General features: G+C 39.9%; 1 protein-coding gene across 1 annotated transcript in view; it reads right to left on the minus strand.

The window, feature by feature from the left end:
- Window positions 1–23,781, minus strand: part of LOC122787159 (versican core protein-like) — a 2,083,348-nt gene that overhangs the window by 930,368 nt on the left and 1,129,199 nt on the right. The window lies entirely within an intron of this gene.

Genomic DNA, 23,781 nt, shown 5'->3' on the forward strand with positions numbered 1-23,781 from the left:
TTGTGTCACCTCAACCTGGCAGTCAGCTGGCATTTGCTCTACACCCTGTCGTATTTGCTTGTCTGCTATTGTTACACCTCACTGGCATCATAGGCATACTGGGTTGCATTAACAGTGGCACGGTTGAAGTCCTCGTGACAGGTCTTTGTCCTTATCCTTATCCTATATGACATTCTCACAGGGCCACACCCATGCATACTTTCCCTGGCTTATTAAGTCCAACATAACCATCCTGCTGGTGTAGTTACAACACTCCCCGTCTTGGCCAAGGATACACTGCCACTTTATATCTACAAGACCATCATCCAACAAGAACATTAAGGTTTCTACACCTAATCAGTAGTATTGTTCTTGTACCTAGCACAACAGCATACCTAGGTGCTGTATAGTCAATAGTAGGTACCCGCAAGAAAGATCATAATATGCATTTAGTGTAGTAATGTCTTTTTTCTCTCTCTCTCTCACTAAGTATTGCTATTCTTGTTTTATATTTTTTATGTTTTTTTCTATTTATTTTACCATTTCTTGCAGCATCTGTCACAACTGCACTGGTCTCTGCCTTCATTTCGGACCTGTCCATCTCCCACTGGCTCACCATCTGATTCCAGGCCTGCATATTCCATCAGGTAATTCAGGTCCTGCAGGAAGGTGTGACCTGGGGGTATCCTCAGCGGGCAATGGTTGTTGTTCATTTCAGAGAACTGCAATAGTTCCCTCTGGTGATAGGGCCAGGGAGTCAAAGTTTATCACCCAGCAGGTGTTGGAAAAGGTGATGGAGGAATTTGCAGAATGGCAGCTTGAAACCCACAATGGCTGCCTGGAGTGGTTCCTTGTGCAGCTAACAAAGTTGTACAGCTATCTGAAACTGCCTTCTCCACCATCTCAGTTAGTGCCTGGTGTACAGTATAGTTATAGTGGTGACTGACCTCTTCCTGGGTCCAGACAATGCAACATGGTCAGGAACAGGGTACCTACATTATTCACCATCTTAATATTCCCCTTTCCTTGTGGTTCAGCTGCCCCCATTTCTTGTCCAATACTTCCCAATAACATTGGTCCTCCCTCTGTCTGCATGTCAACATATCCACTATGAAACTTCCCCTTTGTCTCAGCACCTAGCCTGCTGGCCTTTGACTGCATTTTATGTTTGTTCCTCTGCCCCTACCTCTATACCTCTACCATCTTTTCTTTTATATCCTTCCCTATGTAACCTCCTTGATAAAAAGGGGGTATCTGTCCCAAAAACATATACCCTTCTTCACCCCAACTCCCATTCTGACTTTCCCTGTATCCCTGTATATGTTCCTCTGCTTGCTCGTCTGCCTTTTTTGAATTTTCTCTTCTCACACTTCATCCTCATTTCAGTGAAGAGAACTGCCTCAAAACATTGCTAGGAGCTACTTTCTGTGTCTCCCAGCTATTCTCACAGCACTGCTAAGTTGCGCTTATGTCCACGCATATTGGCACACATCCTACGTGCTTTCTGCTGCTGTTTGTGAAATTCCAAGCTGCAGTCATGAAAACAGCTCTCTTCCAACAAGCAGTGTTATTTTTGTGATTGTGTTTCCTAATTAGTTACTGCTTGTGCTGCAGATTTATTACTTGTTAATTAATAATTACCTTTGAGTCACATCTTATCTGTCGTCTCGACAGCAGCCCTTACAAATGCCTTCTATGAACACCTCCAGGACTGCATGGATCAGGCAATCCCAAATAAAACCAAGACTCTTTCCACAAAGGGCAAACGTCCAGTCTGGTGGACCCCAGCCATTAACAAACTTTACAATAAGAGGAGAAAGCTATTACATGATAGAACAAAATCCATAAAAGGAAATCACCCCTGATCATTATTAGTAAAAAATACGAGCACTCATAAAATCAACTAAGGCCAATTTTGAGAGAAAAATTGCCATGGATTCAAAGGACAATCATAAGGCCTTTTCAGCTATGTTAGGAACCTGGGTGGAAACTCCCAGATATGCTCAGAATTAGACCAAAATGATACAAAAAATCACTGAACCCACAGACATTGGCAACATACTGGCAGACAGGTTCAGTGCAAACTTCACCCCTCTCCCCTAAAGGAGAGATAACTATCCCAGCAGTGTAGCCTCCCAGACATCTCAAATGCGCAGGTGAAAGCTGCTCTCTCTAAAGCTAAAAACACAGCATCAATGGGACCGGATGGTGTCCGGCTGTGTGCTACACGAGCTAAATGAGGAATTAACCCGCACATAAGGCAGCTGTTTAATCTCAGCCTTACCACAGGATATGTGCCCAAGGAGTGGCGTCGGCAACTGTGGTCCCACTCCACAAAGGCGGCGCTCACGGACCCTGGTAATTACCACCCCATAAGCAACAAGTCTAGTCTGCAAAGCTATGGAGAGGATCATAATGGAGCTCATAAACAAAGATATAGGGGACTTGCAGACATTGGACCCGACCCAGTTTGGCTTTGTCAAGGGAAGATCATGCCTTTTGAACTTGGTCGACTTCTTGAAACAGTCACCAAGGCCATTGATGAGGGAAAGGCAGTCCATACAGCCTACCTTGACCTTGCAAAGGCTTCGACACAATACCCCACTCGGGTATTGTAGAAAAACTTACCAGCTTAAATGTAAACCCATATGTCACAAGATGGGTTGCAAACTGGCTTAAGGACAGAACCCACAGGGTTAGAGTTGCTGGCGCTGTGTCAGACTCCAAGCCGGTCACAAGTGGTGTCCCACAGGGCTCGGTCCTTGTCCCCCTATTGTTTGGCATATACTTCTCAGAAGTACAGGCCAGCATGGGAGGACTTTGGCTGACAAAGTTTGCAGACGACTGCAAACTGGGCGCCATAGTGGAAAGTGCATCGGACACGGATATCCTTCAGAAGGGACTCACGGAAACAGATAGCTGGTGCCAGAGCCATGGCCTGAAGTTAAACGCCAAAAAATGTATAGTCATACCCTTCGGGAAAAACAAGGTAACCGCAAGCTACCATATAGGTGGCAATCCACTAAGCACAGAAGAGGTTATCAGGGACCTGGGGACCCAGGTTGACAGTGGCCTTTCTTTTGACACTCACATTGCTAAAGTGGTTAGAAAGACCTTCTACATTGCCCACCTGATCATGAAGGGATTCACATCCATATCTAGTGAGGTCATTGTTCCCCTGTACTATTCACTTATCAGACCAATGATCGAGTACAATGCCCCATTCGGGATGTGTCTCACCCGACATCTGCAGCAATTGGAGAGACCCCAAAAGTTCCTCACCGAAAGGATAAAGGGACTCCAAAATCTGTCATATGCTGCCAGATTTAAGAAACTCCAGCTCTATTCAGTCGCATACCGTCTGCTCAGAGGTGACATGTGCCTGACATACAAGGCCATGTCCAACCCGGAATTAATGGACATGCTCCACCTCAAAAATCCAAATCCACCAAAACCACTAGAGCAAGCGACTTAAACCTTAGCACGGATATAAATAGGACGTGCTGGAGGGATAGATTTATCACTCAGAGACTCCCTATGCTGTGGAATAAAATCCCGGTCCATGTGAGGCAGAGCACCTCGCTGACTCTGTTTAAGAGAAATCTAGACCTGTGGATGGGAGATCGTAGGTTTACCCCGGGAATCATCTCTGTGTCACTGCTGGACAGAGGCACAACAAACTAATGGGCACAGTATTTTTTCATATAAGGGGTGGCGTAAGCCACAAAAATTTGGGCTAGGCTTATAAATGCCTTAGGGCAGATAGCCTAGTATAAACCTATGAACCTATGAACCTATAAACCTATGAACCTATGAACCTATGAACCTATATAGTTAAATGTGTCCTTGCAGGACATTTTATTGATGCGTTTTACATTTGTTGGTTTTGTTTTTCAGGTGAGAACCAGATAATAGAGAGTGAACACCATTACAGGAGAAGAATGGAACATTTCTCCAGAAACAGGGGTGAGTATGATTACTGGCATATTATTGATTAGTGAATTATATCAAAACAGCATGCACCTGCCCAGTATTTAACATGTATAGCTACCTGTGATCGCCTGTGTCATAGTTTCATGTATAGTCAGACACAGCCTGTATATAAAATGTCTTGTCAACCCACATGCGCACTCTGCATGTTCAGGGGATACCCACATTCCTTACTTGCAAAGAGATGCTGAAATTGTTCTACCTGGACAGCATACCCAGTGCTACATGGTGACTGACATGCAGGAAGGTTGCCACAGTTATCCACTGTACACATTGCCACAGGCCAGGAGGATGTACAGCAGAGGAGGAATGCATATTGTCATCATGACCATGCGCCACCTCACCATATGAACATGATTGTGTCACCTCAACCTGGCAGTCAGCTGGCATTTGCTCTACACCCTGTCGTATTTGCTTGTCTGCTATTGTTACACCACACTGGCATCATAGGCATACTGGGTTGCATTAACAGTGGCACGGTTGAAGTCCTCGTAACAGGTCTTTGTCCTTATCCTTATCCTATATGACATTCTCACAGGGCCACACCCATGCATACTTTCCCTGGCTTATTAAGTCCAACATAACCATCCTGCTGGTGTAGTTACAACACTCCCCGTCTTGGCCAAGGATACACTGCCACTTTATATCTACAAGACCATCATCCAACAAGAACATTAAGGTTTCTACACCTAATCAGTAGTATTGTTCTTGTACCTAGCACAACAGCATACCTAGGTGCTGTATAGTCAACAGTAGGTACCCGCAAGAAAGATCATAATATGCATTTAGTGTAGTAATGTCTTTTTTCTCTCTCTCTCACTAAGTATTGCTATTCTTGTTTTATATTTTTTATGTTTTTTTCTATTTATTTTACCATTTCTTGCAGCATCTGTCACAACTGCACTGGTCTCTGCCTTCATTTCGGACCTGTCCATCTCCCACTGGCTCACCATCTGATTCCAGGCCTGCATATTCCATCAGGTAATTCAGGTCCTGCAGGAAGGGGTGACCTGGGGGTATCCTCAGCGGGCAATGGTTGTTGTTCATTTCAGAGAACTGCAATAGTTCCCTCTGGTGATAGGGCCAGGGAGTCAAAGTTTATCACCCAGCAGGTGTTGGAAAAGGTGATGGAGGAATTTGCAGAATGGCAGCTTGAAACCCACAATGGCTGCCTGGAGTGGTTCCTTGTGCAGCTAACAAAGTTGTACAGCTATCTGAAACTGCCTTCTCCACCATCTCAGTTAGTGCTTGGTGTACAGTATAGTTATAGTGGTGACTGACCTCTTCCTGGGTCCAGACAATGCAACATGGTCAGGAAGAGGGTACCTACATTATTCACCATCTTAATATTCCCCTTTCCTTGTGGTTCAGCTGCCCCCATTTCTTGTCCAATACTTCCCAATAACATTGTTTCTCCCTCTGTCTGCATGTCAACATATCCACTATGAAACTTCCCCCTTTGTCTCAGCACCTAGCCTGCTGGCCTTTGACTGCATTTTATGTTTGTTCATCTGCCCCTACCTCTATACCTCTACCATCTTTTCTTTTATATCCTTCCCTATGTAACCTCCTTGATAAAAAAGGGGTATCTGTCCCAAAAACATATACCCTTCTTCACCCCAACTCCCATTCTGACTTTCCCTGTATCCCTGTATATGTTCCTCTGCTTGCTCGTCTGCCTTTTCTGAATTTTCTCTTCTCACACTTCATCCTCGTTTCAGTGAAGAGAACTGCCTCAAAACATTGCTAGGAGCTACTTTCTGTGTCTCCCAGCTATTCTCACAGCATTGCTAAGTTGTGCTTATGTCCACGCATATTGGCACACATCCTACGTGCTTTCTGCTGCTGTTTGTGAAATTCCAAGCTGCAGTCATGAAAACAGCTCTCTTCCAACAAGCAGTGTTATTTTTGTGATTGTGTTTCCTAATTAGTTACTGCTTGTGCTGCAGATTTATTACTTGTTAATTAATAATTACCTTTGAGTCACATCTTATCTGTCGTCTCGACAGCAGCCCTTCTGAGGCTGCAGAAAGCATGTTTCTGAGTCCCATGGACTGACTGTAAACCACATGCTTGCCGTGAGTATAGAAGAAGCATAGGTGAAGCAATGTGTTCTACAAGTTTTACATGATTCTAGACTGGTGCATCTTATCATTTGAACGGTCATTCCAAGTTACTTCATCAAAATAGGAAACAGTGAACTGAATAACAGGAAGCACTTTAATTATGTTTAGCAAACATTGATAAATACCAGTAAAACATTAGATTAATAATGCTGACAGGTACTGGTTGTTTTTTTATTTTTAACATGGGTGCACCGTAGACCTGAGAAATGTATATTAATGCCTGGTCTAGAAATAATAGTTAAGGATGGTTCAATAATTCATTAGGAGAAAACACATTTAATTAAAAACAAGGATGAAAAGTAGAATTAGAAGGCTGCATTTGAAAAGATGTACAAGAACTGCTGCATATATTAGACCCTGGTTATCAACACTGAAAATGAAGGTATGCCAACCAAACAGAAGTGGAATAAAATTTTTAAATATTATTCCAATTCGTTTAGAAAAAGTTAATGGAGCAACATATTTTGTATCAACATGCCACTGTCTGAACAATGAGAAGCAGGAAATTCAAATGTTGGACATTATTACCTAACTGAAATCCTCCATGATTTACTAGAAAGTCAAAATTATTACGAGGGATAAGGAAAAATATGAAGCAAAATCAGGAAAGCTGAGATATATGCTAGCTCCAAAACTCTCAACTCACACTGAACATAAACAGGTCTTCTTGAAGGGTTAGATTTATCTTGCAAGGGATTTTTAACAGGTTCATAGGTTGGTACTAGGCTATCAGCCCTAGGGCCTATACAAGCCTAGCCATAACAATTCCCTGAATATTTCTTCCAAGAATATTTACTTCCCTGGTCTCCTGTCTAGACTGACGTGATCCCCAGGGTGAATTTCCTATCTCCCATCCAATCGTCAACGTTCCTTTTGAAGAGGGACAAAGAGGCACTCAGCTTGACATGTATGGACAGTCTATTCCAGAGTATGGGGAGTGTCTGGGTCAGGCATCTATCCCTCCAGCATCTTTTGTTCATTGTGATGACCAGGTTTAGATCCCTGGAGTGTGTGGCTCTCAGGAACTGGGATTTCCTTAAGAGTAGCATGTCCAACAGCTTTGGGTTTGACATGGCCTTGCATGTTAAGCAGAGATCGTCTCTGAGTAGGCGATATGTGGCAAAGTATAGCTGGAGTTTTTTTATATGGTCAGCATAGGACGTCTGCTTTAGGCCTGTAATTCTTTTAGTAAGGTATTTCTGTGGCCTTTCCATTTGTTGCAGATGTCTTGTGAGGTACATACCAAACAGGGCATTGTACTCTATAATGGGTCTAATGAGGGATGAGTACAGTGGGACAATGACCTCCTTTTTTCTGAATGAAAAGCACTTAGTGATGAGGTGTGCAACAGAGAAGGATTTCTTGACTGTTGTGGCGATGTGGTTATCGAAGGTGAGACCACTATCCACCTGTGTCCCTAAGTCCCTTATCACACTTTCAGTGTTTAGTGTACCGCCACTTATGTGGTAATTCATGGGTACATGGTGTGACACCCGTGCCCTGGCCCAGCAATCAAGGAGCCTCAATCCTCACCACCAACACCAGACAGGGCATCTCATATAGGAGGAAAGGATAACAAATGCACACAGTAAAGTGTAATTTCCTTTAAGGGCACACAGAGATCACAGTCAGTCTGGAGCTGGTCGCTCCCTTGCTCTCCAGGTCCACAATAAGACTCTCCACTGGCACAGCTATAGGGTCCAGATCTCAGCCTAGTGGGCAAGCTAAAACCTCCAGCACCCTCTCTGTCCAACCAGTGCTTCGTGTCTCTGCCCAAGTAGCTGACACACACACACACACACTTTGAGAAGAGTTTATACAACCACACAGAGACTCCTGGGGAAGGCTGGCACAGGTTCTCCAGCTGTGCCCCTTTTTCCCAGACTATACGGTAGTACCAGCTGCTACCACCCACTAATAATTATCAGCTACTCCAAGGCCCTTAAAAGGGTGTCCAATTATTACTGTGCAATATTATTATCCAATTGGTAGATGTGACTAAACAGTCAAAGCTTATTAGAGTGGCATTGTACAGTTTTACCAAAGGCATACAAGTACTCTAAAGAGCTTAAATTATCTCTACACAAAACAGCCACAGTTGAAAGGTTTTAAAATAATAAATAATTAAAACCACAAGATAATACTTTCTGCTACACAGTGCTAGAGAAGAGCTAAGAGATCACACAGAAATACTTAAAATAATACAGTAGTACAGTTCTGACATCACAGAAAAACACTTAGTCTAATATTTTCTAATTTCTAGCTATTTCTACAAGAAAACACAATTCTAAAATAACTTACGTAGAGCAAGGCAGAGTGCTGTGAGTTGGATAGTCAAGACAAAAATGCTTAACATCTTCTGGTTCTCTCTGTTTAAACTGAAACTGCAGTTCTGATAAAACATTACATCATTTCACACTTTCCTGGTGTTCCCATGCTGACAGAAACTGCATTTACATTATTTTACACTTAGACCAACAAAAGGCATTCCACATGTAAATTCTGGTCATTAATTTTAGCTTTAAAACAATAGGCATGAAGCCTTCATCTAGCCCTGCCGGAGCCGAATTGTAAACATCAAAGGCAGTGATAAAATAATTTTAATTTCAAAGGACCAACAAGAAATGCTTGACTTAGCTTTCCAGATGGCAATGTTGCCACATTCATAGGTTCATAGGTTGGTACTTGGCTATCAGCCCTAGGGCCTATACAAGCCTAGCCAAACAATTCCCTGGATATTTCTTCCCAGAATATTTACTTCCCTGAACCCCTGTCTAGCATTGCGACTGATATGATCCCCGGGGTGAATTTCCTAACTCCCATCCAATTGTCAAGGTTCCTCTTGAAGAGGGCCAAGGAGGTGCTCTGCTTGACATGTATTGGCAGTCTGTTCCAGAGTATGGGGAGTCTCTGGGTCAGGAACCTATCCCACCAGCATGTTTTGTTCATTGTGATGACAAGGTTTAGATCCCTGGAGCGTGTGGCTCTGAGGGATTGGGATTTCTTTAAATAGAACATGTCCAGCTCAGGGTTTGACATGGCCTTGTATGTTAAGCAGAGATCACCTCTGAGAAGAAGATATGCCACAGAGTATAGCTGGAGATGTTTCAGATGGTCAGCATTGGGCATCTGCTTTAGGCCTGTGATTCTTTTAGTGAGGTATTTCTGTGGCCTTTCCAGCTGTTGCAGATGTCTTGTGAGGTACATACCAAATGGGGCATTGTACTCTATAATGGGTTTAATGAGAGATGAGTACAGTGGGACAATGACCTCCTTTTTTCTGGATAAAAATCCCTTAGTGATGAAGTGTGCCACATAGAAGGATTTCCTGACTGTTGTGGCGATGTGGTTATCGAAGGTGAGACAACTGTCCACCTGTGTCCCTAAGTCTCTCATCACACTTTTGGTGTTTAGTGTACTGCCACCTATGTGGTAATTTATGGGTACATGGTTTTTCACAAAGGGGTTAACTACACATTTCTTGGCATTAAGCTTGAGCCCATGGCTCTGGCACCAAGCATCTGTTTCTGTAAGGCCCTTTTGTGGAATAGCCACATCATTTGGGGATTCAATAAAGGCTCCCAGTTTGCAGTCATCTGTGAACTTTGTTAGCCAGAGACCCTTAGTCTTGGCCTGTACTTCAGAGAAGTAGATGCCAAACAAGAGCAGTCCCAGGACTGAACCCTGAGGTACTCCACTTGTCACTTGTCTAGAGCATTGTTTTAAGTTCAACATTTCACAGCATATTCTTTCCTTTTAAAAAGCAAGCCTGCAGTTCAACATTTCACAGTATTTACAAATGATAGAATTATGTACCAAATTCTGTTTGACTAGGCTGGCAGCCTTCACCCATCTCTACCAGTCTTCACACATGGTTTTTCCTAAACGGGATAACTATACGTTTCTTGGCATTTCTTGCCATGGCTCTGGCACCAAGCATCTGTTTCTGTACGGCACTTTTCTAGAATATCCACATCATTTGGGGATTCAATAATGGCTCCCAGTTTGCAGTCATCTACAAACTTTGTTAGCTAGAGTCCCTTAGTGCTGGCCTGTACTTCAGAGAAGTAGATGCAATAATGGACTAACTTCACTTGCATGTTAAATGGCATAACACTTTAGCCTCCATTAAGTTAAGGGTTAATAACTGGATGCTCTCATGTAAATAATGCGACCATTATCAAGAATGTAGATAAGCCTATAGATGATACTTTGCAGGGTGCTTGGCTATGCTATATAAGGCTGTTCTAGTGCTAACCTATGCACAAATTAATGCCTACTCCATTTTTTGTAAATTCTGTAAGATAGTTTATATCCATATGAATTAGAATTATCATCAACTCAGGTAGATAGGACCTGGCATTGATATGTCATTTGAATCACTGCAACTCAGGACTGCAGCACCCACCCTATGCTGCACATGTGTTTAAATAATGGAAAAAATAACTCAGGTGCCTGTTGTGGGAGTAGAACCCCCAGCTTTCCGATACTCTAGCATCAAAGGCAAGTATGCTTGTTGAGTTGAAGTCCTGACTGTGTTGCTCTTCAGATGAGATGTAAAACCAAGCACACTCACTTTTGGTGCAAGAGGCTGTGTGTTCTACTCCCATGTCAGTTACTTGGATTAATTTTTCTTTGCTGATACTGCAGTGCAGCATAAGGAGGGTGCTACACTCCTGGGTGTGCCATCCTTCAGATGAGATGTAAAACCAGGCACACTCACTTTTGGTGCAAGAGGCTGTGGGTTCTACTCCCATGTCAGCTACTTGGATTAATTTTCCATTGCTGATACTGCAGTGCAGCATAAGGGGGTACTACACTCCTGGGTGTGCCATCCTTCGGATGAGATATTGAACTGAGGCCCCATCTGCTTGAGTTGGTGGTAGCTCAGGTGCATGTAAAATATCCCACAGTACCTACAAAAAAGAGAAGGGAAAGTTTCCATATGCCCTGACCAAATTTTTCTAGTCAGTATATATACCATCTTGTGTCTCCCCTAAAAGAAGGCCACTAGCCTACTGGGACTAACCTGATAAAAACAGTAAAAATAAACAATAAAAAATAAGTAAATAAAATTATCAGTGGTATGATATTGCAATTTTTTTTTATTTACATTTGCCTGGTCTAAAGCATTACTTCAGATCATTAATGTATTGTGATTCCAGGAAATGATGATTTAGATACTGTTAAATATACATTTGATGGCTTTTACTGTGAAGAATGCTGAAAGGTTACTTGCATCGAAGAAGTGGTGCGTGATTAGATAACTGCACAGAATGGGCATAAGAATGAGCTCATATAAAAGTCCTAGCATATTTTGACAGTGGGACCTGACAGGTACGCTGTCTGATCTGATATGTTACATTATGCTAAAAGAAAGGAAAGGGATGATCAGAACCCTCTGTCTTATATTAATGCATGATTTTAGGTATCTTTAGCATTAGCATCTCTCACTCTTGATATCTATGTATGTATGTATATATATATATATATATATATATATATATATATATATATATATACAGATATATATATATATATATATACAGATATACACACACACAGACACACACACACACACACACACACACACACACACACACATGTACACATATATTTATATATAGTTATAGTTGCAGGTCAATATAGTGAATGCTTTTAGCTGCTGTAACTAAGAGTGGAAGCTGATATGAGTGAAGATTTTTTGCTACGGAGTTTTAGCTGGAGTGTTTTATATGAGAATGTGGTACATCGGGGTCAGGGAATTTTCCCTTAACCAGCTGCTGTATGATCACAGAGCTGGCACGCACAATTATCAGGTGGTGTGCAGGCTGCAGAGGGCTTGGCTTCAGAGCCCTGATCATGGTCAAATACGGTCCTAGGCAGAGTAATGGATCAGGACGGGTCTGTATCATATATTTGAAATTCCAAAATATCGAACACCGTAAGTTTGAACTTGGAATTTCGAATTATGATAACATCGAACGCTCAGAATAGCGAATTTTTTTACCAGGGAAAACATTTGCTGTTCTGAGAAACATACTCACAACACAAGCACACCAAAATAAATAAACCACACACACAGTTATCAAAACCCAACCCTACACTAAACCATACATACATTACTAACTATCCACTTACCTTAACCTGCACCCTAACCCTAAGGTCTGTAACTGTTGCACCACAGTGGAGGAAATAGCGAAGCCATGGAACGGCAAACCGAAATCTTGCCCTAGATAAGATTTCAATGTTCCAGGGCTTAGCTATTTTCATCCTTCGATGTAGTGGGTTTGATATTATAACTTTCTAAGTTTTACATCTTCAAAGTTACAATATAGACCCATCAGCCCCCCCCCCCCCCCAGCCATTTGTGTGTCCTATTACTTGGCTACTTCTCCCCAGTTGCCATAAAGACTGTTCAAACCCATCAAGTCAGCAGCTTACTCCAATTAACAATTAATATGCTTAAAGAGACATGTATACACATTCTCTCAGACTGTCATAACACTCATACAAAAGTACTAAAAAACATACATAAACATAAAATTAAAAAAATATAAATATCAAGAGTAAGTTTTAATGTGTTAATTTGCATGCACCACCCCTGATGCTCTCTAAAAAATCTCTAAAATGAAAAATTGAAATGTATGTCGTGAATCCTCAGCCATCACATGTTTTGCTAGAGCATTACTCTCTTTGGAATTTTTTATGTCCCTTAAATGTTCCATAATACACTCTTTCAGTGAATGATTAGTCTTCCCAATATACAAGACTGGACAGTAACTACAATAACTTAAATATATTACATTTCTCATTCTACAATCGGCATAGAAGTCACATTCAATAGACACTCCTATACCTGTATGAGTATAATCACACCCTGTGTGAATATATTTGCATGGTGCACAACTTCTTCATGGATAGGTGCTGTGTCTATGTGAGTCAGCTATAGGAGTATGGCCTGAAGATTTGTAGCACAGCTATCTTTTAAGAGACATGTTGTTCTTAACAGAAAAATAGTGTCTATCAACTACTATTCCCTTAAATTCATCAGAGGGCTGTAATATATGCCAATTGTTCTTAATAATCTGACAGTAAGTATTAACATCACTAGAAAATGTTAGTGGAACCCTGATCCTGTTATCTAAATGGGCAGGAACATCACTAGTAGCAGCATAGGTGTTCCCTGAAAAATAAGATTTACCTTTAGTGTCTCTCTGACTGACAACCTCTGGCCAAAAAATTATCTTTTAAAATTCCTAAGGCTGACATTAACTGTTCATCATCATTGTACAATCTCATCATCCTCAAGGTCTGTCCTCTAATAATATTTCTGGGCACATGTCTCAGGTGCATACTATTTTTATGTAGGAGATTATTCTTCCTACTAGGTTTCTTAAACAGGCCAGTTTTAAGTGACCCTAAGTCAGACCTACTAATATTCACATCTAGATAGCTTATCTCATCTTCTGAATGCTGACATGTAAACTTTAAAAAGGAAGTTGTAGTATACAAGTATGTAACAAAACATTCAAAAGTTCACTAGAACTGCCCCATAGAAGAAAAAGGTTGTCCACAAAATGGGTCTACCAAATTATCTGTCCTGAGTAATCACTGTTATTCAAAACATACACTTCTTCCCAATGTGCCAAAGCCTACTGTGTAATGTTACTATTAATCTAAATGGTACTTTGACCAATACACAAGGATATTAGGAGTGGCCTGTACAGTTTCACCAAATAGATATGCAAGTACTCTAAGAGCTTAAATAAGTCTCACAGATATCAGCCACAATGATAGGTTTAAATATATCTAATAATAAATAACAAAACAAATAATAAAAGAACAACGCAATACTCAGTAAGTAATCAGTTAATAAGCAATCAGTTGCATCAGTGTTCAAAATCCCAGGAAATATTTAAAATAACATTGCAGGACAGTCTCAAATAAATAAAGAAAACATCTAAGCTATACTTTACTATATTCCTGTCTGAATCAAAGAGTTACTCTGCCTTAAAAACTTACTTACAGCAAGGCAAGAGCTGGGGTGGTGAGCAGATATTGTCAGATCAAAGACAAATACAAAATGCCCTCTCTCTCTCTCAGAGAGTTCTTAAATTAATATCTTGAATATTGCTGCTGGGATACTTGCAGGATGACATCACTTTTGCCATCTGACTAGCTCAGGTAACCCCCCCCCCTTGCTAGAGACTGCCAGCATTTTAGAATCTTCCTGTGAAAAATGCATATGTCTCAGATGTTTGCAACTTCTGGAAGATATAAAACAATAAAACACTTACAAAACAATGTAGAAGGCACCCTAGTTCTAAACATCCTGTTTCCTTGCTGCATTGAAACTTTTATAGCACAATCATAAAACAGTTTAATTTCAACTATTTTCTTGACGTTTTGCAAGTTAACCCTCTATGTTCTAGTTCCCACTGTTAAAACATATACATTTACATAATTACAATAGTTTATATACATTTACAATACTCCGTATACATCTCTGTTCTAATACAGCAGGGCACACTGCGGTCACTCATCCAGGCTCAATACTGTACACACCCTGTTCAACACACACTTCTGTACCAGTAGTCTAATATACACATAACATACAGTTCTAATACATTTGTAAGACAAGCATATGAATCATACTGATATTCACAAATATGATTTACAAAATTCCAGATAGCTGTGTTCTCATTATCTCCTTCTATCACACTTCTATATAAATCATATTAATATTCATAAATGACATATAATTATTTACAAAATTCCAGATAGCTGGGCTGGCAGCATTTCCCTTTGTCACACATGCCTTTAGAGGTACTCTGTATCTTTACTTATGTGGAGATATGGCCCTATTAAAATACCCACTACAAATATATGTCTTCACTCCTTGGGAGCAAACCAGACCTCAAAATATTTAAAATGTATTGTCACACTTTCCATAGTAAATATAAATAACTCACCCTTAGTGAAATAATTAATCTTTTTATCATATACAATATAACATTTTACAGTGTTTGATGCCAAAAAGTGAGCTATTTTTGCAATTAGTTTTGTTAATGATGACCCTTTGAATTTTTTCTTGAAGCTGAAAACTACTGAGTGACGCAATGAAAGTCTGAACTTACAGTGTCTCACTGTTTACCTTAGTGCATAATCTACAATTTTCCATCCTTCGTGCATCAACAGGGGGAATCTTATATCCTAGTCGGACAAGTTGTCAGCTATAATTCACCACACAGTAAGAAGTAATATCCAAAAAAACGACCCAGCCAGTGAATCCAAAGATTTATTTTCATAATACCAAAAATTGACTTCTCCAGCGCCTCGGCAAAAGCCTTTAACAGAGTATAACAATACCATTTCTCATTCCTTTTTATATAGTAAAAACAGTACTAATAAAACAATTAAAAAACAATTAATTATAGGAGCCATTTCCAATTAAGCTCTCTATTTAACCCCTTAGGGTGTAGAGTATCAAATTTTAAGATGAAAAGTGCTTCTTTCCATTGCAATTTATTTTTAGGCACATACCTTTTTCACAATACACTTTTTCCAAAACTGTGCCTCTTAACTTATTCCCATCACTATTATGATACTTTTTAAAGTGTAAGCCTAGAGGGCTTTCCACTTTTTCATTTCTAATATTTCTCAAGTGTTCTAAAAATCTAACCCGAAAACTTCGTTTAGATTCCCCTATATAAAATAAATTGCACTCACATTTAAGCACATAAATAATTCCTTCTGTTGTACAACTATAACTATCATTCAAATTAAATTGCCTCCATACCTCTCAACCTCTTAGAGCAAGAAATCTAGACAAAGCCATAAATAAAAGTGGGACAGAGGCCCAAAAATAGGGACATTTTTTAAATATTGCTCTTACAAAATTAGAAACCTGAAAGAATAGCAGGTTTTGCATTAGCATGAATTTCCTGAAGGGAATGAAGCCTGTCTGTCATTATATTATAACTTCAATTTTGAATGATTTGCCACTAGGTTCTCAGAAAACCAGTTTTATGAAAAAATGGACAAAAAATATGAGGCAAAAAATCTGGACATTCTTCGAAAATATGTACAGTTGAGAGGTATGATGCCACGCACCCTTCACAGTAATGACCTATGTCTGACTAGCATGCCAGGCAACCTTCCCAGTAGTGACCTACATCTGACTAGCATGCCAGGTACCCTTCCCAGTAGTGACCTACATCTGACTAGCATGCCAGGTACTGGATAGTTAACTTGGAGGTAAAGAATGACTAGTATGCTAAGCCATTACCAGAAGGTTCCATAGCAAGAAAGGTGCTACAGAAGAAATGACAATGGAGATAGGTATGATGCAGTGATTACAACCAAGAGATTGTGTATAAAACAGACATCCAGGCCCCTGAGGATGAAGACATCAACATGTATAGAAAGTATGGGACTACCATGACAGGTAGAAGAGTAATAATATACATGTGGGATCGCCGAAATTCTAGACAAAACAAAGCTTGACTTGACAGAATGTAACATAGCATGGTGGTTCCACCCAGGGAAATCTTAACAGGTAATAGAAATTAGAAATTGGTGGGAAGTTTTTAATATGGCAAAAGATAAGTTAGGTCACATGTTGAGAAACCACAGTTAAACTTATAGTTAGAGGACCAGTCTTTTTATGGTGAGATATCTATGCTTGCAGATGACTGCAAACTAGGTTCAGTCACAGAATCTCCCAAATGACACAAATACACTCCAAGAAGGCCTGACACAGACCAATAGCTGGTGCCAGAGCCACAGTCTAAAACTGAATGCCAGAAAATGCATAAAGTATCCCTTCAGAAGACGACTACCCCTTGAGTCCGTCACATTGATGATACATACCTAAGAGTAGACCCAGTGATCAGGGGTCTGGGAACACATGTAGACAGTAAGTCGGCATTTAACCATCATGTGTTTACATTATTAAGGAAATCATTTATATTGCGCAACTTAAATGAAGAATATGGCATTTAAGTTCCTAGGAAGTTATTGTTCCATTGTACTCTGCCCTTATCAGAGCAATCCTTGAGTGCAATGCTCCCTTTAGTATGTACTTGAATAGGCATATGCAACAACTGGAGCATCCACAGAGGTTTCTCACAAAAACAATATATTTCCACAACATGTCCTACCGAAACTGCCTCAAAGCCCTATCTCTGTACTTGGTCTCCTATAGATTGCTGAGAGTGGTTCTATGGTTGGCCTACAAATCATCCTTTAATCCCATGTGAGCCAGAGATAAGTAAAATATATAGTTACACTGGCAAAGAAGTTGCATCTTGTCCACAGCTGTTTTCCACGATATAGAGAACTCGGGAAAAAAAATGTGTGTGCATTATTGAATCCAGAATATGCAAGACAGTGCATGCATTGGCCATGCTGTACATTATGTAAATCACTGACACGGGTTAGTGGGTGGGCATGGTACAATCATCATCATCATCATCATCATTTGCACTGGTGGTGGATCACAGTGATAAAACATAATATTAGCATATGGGCCAGGGTCATCGGAGGTGGGTGTGGTAGCCACATGGTGTGTGTGGTAGCATGTCATGGGAAGTCAGGGATCACACTCCAGTTATGGGATGGATCTGCCATGTTGTGAACATTGATGATGTGTAATGAGGTAGCAGATGGTCTCAAGTCTTGATGTGGACCATGGCAGCGGCAGTATAGAACCTATAGTAGTGTGTATGTGGACCCTGACAGGGTGCCCCAAGTCTATGGTAAACAGACACATTGTTCACAACCCAGCTGAGAGCCATGTGTAAGTGTTGGATATTGGCACTATAAAACTACAAGATATGGAGCATGCAGCCCAGTGAGGTGACCCAGGGTGGTCCCTGTGGAATGTTGGTGGCCACATGCGAGACTGGCAACAGTCATGGGTAATCAGGGTAATCAGGAGTCAGGTGTAATGGACTCTGTGGACAAAGCCAACAGTAATATTGTGTCAGGAGCAGTCTGTGTCATCTGGGTATGTCCATTCACATAACTCACATCTGGATCCATTCATGGCCATGGATAGAAAGGTAAACAAAAGACAGTAACCTTCTGACTCATGGATGCACCAATACATACAGTGTTAGCCATCAGTGTCATCAACAATATCGGCTGCTCCCTCCCTCTCTCTATAGTCCATGTTATTGTGACGGTGCTGGATGTACTCAAAGGGTCACATAGGAGGTGTACATTATCTCACAAGCCATGCAGCACACTCACTATCTCCTGAATGGTGTGGGTAGTTGCTGTGTATGCTTGGATCACTGGACTACATATCTGTCAGTTAATGTCAAGTGTTGCACCCTGGTCTGGGAGAGACCTGGAGTCATGGTGATGCTACAGATCACCACTCTTCTTTCCTGTGGGGTGTAAATGCATGTCAAAGTCAGTGCACCTCACAAATGCTACTTGAGCAGGGGACTCCTGAGTAATCTGGGTGGGGGTTCACATTTATAGGATGTCCAACAACCTCTGGTTAGGCTGAAGTTTTATCATGTTGCTGCACAGGACCTCATATGTGGAATTGCTTATGAGCTCTCTAATATTACTACTTATGATAGTGCCACTGTGTCATCAGACTATGCCATGCGCACACTGTCATCGCCTTCAGCCCCCATGACCTATTGACATCAGACATGTGCTGTCCTGCTGTTCTGGCCTGTCTACTAGTAGAACCTGTGAAACTATAAAAACATTATACTTGCCACATCACTGAAATAAATGTCTATTCCATCTCCCCCATGGTAGGCAAACTGGTAGATAACACAACATGTGAATACTATATGGACAACTATATATATTCACAAAAAAACAGGAACCAGCATGGTACACAAACACTTGAAACCGTAAAATAAAAAGAAGAACAGGAAACCAGCACAACCAACCAGTCAATGTATCAAACGTTTTAATAAATATTTTAGTGCTTTCTTCAGGATTACAACAATGACTTAATCAGAAACTCATGTTAAAACATTGTAATCATTATAAATACTCTTTCAAAAACATCACATGTTAGAAGACAACCAATCAATGGCCACTAATTTTTCACATTTCATTTAAGGCCATAGAACATCCCTCCCATGAGACCCATAGTCAATGCTGCCAAATCAAAAATGCACCCCTTAGCCAAATATATTGATATCAAGTTGAAGAACATGTTGAATGGTTGGTTTTATATATGTAAGGACTAATGGGATTTGCTATTAAAACTTAGGAATGTTAAATATGTGAATGACAATGCTTTTGCTACAACTGATGTGGTTAACTTGTTCAATGTTATCCCACATGAAGTTGGATTATATTGGTTTCAAGAATTTTTATATGAATCAACTAAGTTGAACAACAAAGAAGTTAGTGTTATTGTTACTTTGATGGTGTTAGTTCTAAAAAAACAACTATGATGGAAAATATTTTTTATAAAGAAAGGGTATTGCAATGGGGGCTGCATGTGCCCACATCTTTGCCAACATTATGTTATATTGGGAAACAAAGTTTTTTTAGAAAAGCTTACACCCCCATGTGAATTTTATTTGAGATACCTGGATGATCTTTTTCTTATTTGGAAGGGTACATCTAGTGAATTTGTTTCCCATTTAAACACCACTACTACATTCGTAAAATTTACACATTCCTTTGATGTAAACAAAATCAACTACCTGGATGTGGAGGTTAATAAAGATGTGAGGATGGGTAGATATAATAACAACATCTACAGGAAACCCACGTATTGTAATAGCATTCTTCATTACACTAGTAACCATCCAGTGTATTAGAAGAAAGCTATAATAAAAGGTCAGTATATGAGGCTTGTGAGACTGGTCTCTGAAGAACAAACCTATCAAATTCAGGCAGGAATTTTTGCAGAGATGTTCGCAGCTAGGGGTTACCCTGTTTGTATGGTCAATAAAGTCCAACAAGAAGAGGAAACAAAAAGGACAGAAGGGTGGTTTCAACCATTATTTAGAATAGAAAGGAACAATAATGAAAACGACTGTAGGTGTCACCAAGGATTTCCAGAGTTCCCTTGTGACAACCTGTGACAGTAAGGCGAAACATCTAAAATGGACTTTAGAAAAGAACTGGAACATTTTTTGCAGTTTTGAAGATTATACAGACACTTTTGGTATTTGTCCACAGATTGTATAAAAGAAAGACAGGACAATCAAACAACATTTGGAAGGCGCATCCAATTATGGGATGTATAACAGGAAACCAGGTACCTACAAATCTGGTAACTCTGGACAATGGAATTTTTTTAAGGGTAGGTGAAAAAATTTAAATTAATAACATTATGATTAAACCACCCTTTCATTGTGACTGCAACACTTCTGGACTAGTTTATGTTGCTTCATGTGAAAAATGCAATAGTTTTTATATTGGTAAGACCCAGAGAAAGTTTGGTGAACATATATTAGATATTAGGAAAAACAGTATTAATAACTCACTGATGAAACATGTAGCTAAATTCCCTGATCACCATGTTTTATTTATGGCTATTGATATGGAAAGAGAGGACCCCCGGAAACTTTTACTAGAATATAAAGAGCTTGTTTGGCAAGTAAAACTAAATGCATACACCACCCCTGGGTTGAACGAGAATGTTTCAATCAGTAGTATATTGAAACTTAAGTCTTTAGAAGTATAAAAAATATTTTTTTGTTTTATTATTATTTGGAATATGCTTAATATTTTCATTTTTTTTGTTTTTTCTGTTTTATGGTCAATTTACAATGTTCTATGGCCTTATATGAAATGTGAATTAGTGGCCATTGATTGGTTGTCTTCTAACATGTGATGTTTTTGAAAGAGTATCTATGACCTTTGCAATGTTTTAACATGAGTTTCTGATGAAGTTATTGCTGTAATCCTGATGAAAGTGCTAAAACTTTTATTAAAACGTTTGATGCATTGACTGGTTGGTCGTGCTGGTTTCCTGTTCTTCTTGGAATTTTACAGTTTCAACTATATATCTTGTTGAACAGGGTGTTGCAATGGCAGACAGTTGGTGTGTATAGGATAGACCTGCAGAACCATGTTGCTGAGTAAGTACTGCCTCACATCCAGTGTTCTGTATGTCTTACCTATGAGCGACTGAAACATGCTCAGTTACTCACCAGTTTCCAAAAAATAAATATAAAAAAACGGTGCAACTAAAACAGTATAAAAACATAAAAAATCTTTTTTGCATGGGGGCAAGTACCCCCACATGTTGGGGGAGCTCCCCCACCCCAAATTATATACACCAACACCATAATTGCACCACACTGGAGAAAAGGGGGAATCTCCAAAATGCACTCCGCTGGCTCACACAATACAATTCATTGTGGTTAACTGAGTGTGATATTATATTTTTGAACTAAAGCCACTCATCCACCAGTGAGTCAGCCACTACTAACTATGCTGTGCTGCTCTATACTACTTGGCAATGCAAAAGCTAATGCTAACCTGATTCATCATTTACAGGCACTCTTATAGTCAGCATCAGCCTAGCTCCCATATCCAAAGCTACCAATGGGTGTGAATGTCCATTCCCAGTCCCCATATGGAGACATGATGAACACCTACATTTCTATGAGCTGCTTCTATGTTGGAGGTCTACTTCTTGTTGTGGACATGTGCTTAGCAATGCTCCAGGCCTTGTTCACACTTTAGTTTCCTAAGTGGTGAACTTTTCCGTCCACTTCCTCTGTCCCTTGGACCCGCAGAGATGTATATCTGTGGGTTTCACATGGCAGTCAGTGTGTGTGTGTATGTGTGTGTGTGTGTGTGTGTGTGTGTGTGTGTGTGTGTGTGTGTGTGTGTGTGTGTGTTTGTTTGTGTGTACAGGGATGTCGGTTGATGTTCCCTACAATGCTATGACATATCCTTGAGTATGCTCAGGCCTACTTGCCTGCCTTCCCTGTGACAGTGGCCAGCTCTGATCATGCATACTTTGCTAGTGCAACTCCTCCTCTGATCTAATGTGACTCACTTTGCAATGCAGTTTTATCAGAGTATTTGTGCTATGCAATGCCTGATACATATCTGAGAAGCTACGAGCCCTGTTGTTGTATGGAATGCTCAATATTTAAAACTCTGCAGCTACAAAGTACTTGTACATGGATCCCAGCCAAGAGGGTTTTTTTTCATATGCATTGCCCTATAACCAGATTAAACACTTGTAGTTCCTGATACACTAACTTGAAACTAACATGCCATAGTCTGAGCATTACTGTTTAGTATAAGGAGCCTAATTATATATGTGGCAGAATTAGATAATTAAATTTTAATCCTTTTCTTGGTCGATACTGCAAATGCATAAAATACTTTGTATCTATCAATATCCAGGCAGTGCAGTACTTTGTCTGCATTTACCTATTTAGATCTTTATTTAGCTAAAATATCTGGACCACGCCTCTTTCTTTTGAAGTTAAATCAGATCATGCTCAGCCACAGCTACAGATGGATTTGGAACCACCTTTGGGCATCAGTTTTATACCATTGAAAGGTACTGGTTTTACTACATTTCCTATTTGCACACACTTAAATGTCCCCTAATGCAATCTAAAGTAGTCAAAAAAATTAACAGCATAAGATCAAACATAAAATTCTTTGACTTTGTTGGTAAATCTAGCCACCACCAACAAACAAGCAGACATGGTTTCACCCCTGCAAATGTTTGGTTTCTTCATAGCATGCAAACCTGGTCTGCTTGCTCATTGGTGGCGGCTTGATTTACCAAATAAATCTAAGAGTTTCTTATTGGAATTTGTGCTGTGGATTTTCTTTTCATACACCATTTTTTTTCTGTATACAATAGTTTTTGGCAGAAGTGTTCACTGGAGTGAGGTGTGTGTGTGTGTGTGTGTGTGTGTGTGTGTGTGTGTGTGTGTGTGTGTGTGTGGGTCTACTAAATGATTTTAACACACCCAAATGCCAATGTTCCTAACATCAACAAAAAAAAAATGAAAATACAAACAATGACACATCAACACACATGCACTGGGGACATGTCTTGGTGCATTTAAAAAGAAAATAAAAAAAAAAAAACAGAAATTGGCTAATTATATATATCAGTGCCAATATTGTATAATAGCAGGGAGGGAACCTAGGAACTTTGTAATTTTGAATACCTGTCTTCTACATAGTCGACCAAATTATGTTGATTAAACATTTGTCGACTATAAGCAAAGTCAACCATATCTGGTGGTCCTATATATGTAAGTATGTATATATATATATATATATATATTTAATATACTGATTGCAAAAACAAGAAATAACTGTGCTGCAAACTCACTTTTATTGAAGCAGTATGGCAAGCACTTTCATCTCACATAATACTTTTAAAAGAACTTTGACACACAAATTAAACTTGTATCTGCAATATATATATATATATATATATATATATATATATATATCAAAAGCCTCTGACAGGGTCACTCACAGTAAACACCTTAATCAAACATCCACCCTGGATCTATCATCTCCATCTAATGAGTGGTTCTTTAGCTACCTTGCCAATAGGCAACAAGCTGTAAAATGGCAAGAATCCATCTCTGCATACCTTCCCACTTCCACAGGAGTCCCACAAGGATCCATCCTTGACCCTATTCTATTCAATATTTTTATCAATGAGCTACAATCATCCTCTTGTGAACCCACC

The sequence above is a fragment of the Protopterus annectens genome, chromosome 13.part0, assembly GCF_019279795.1.
Source record: "Protopterus annectens isolate FY-2018-M chromosome 13.part0, PAN1.0, whole genome shotgun sequence".
Taxonomy (NCBI): domain Eukaryota; kingdom Metazoa; phylum Chordata; order Ceratodontiformes; family Protopteridae; genus Protopterus; species Protopterus annectens.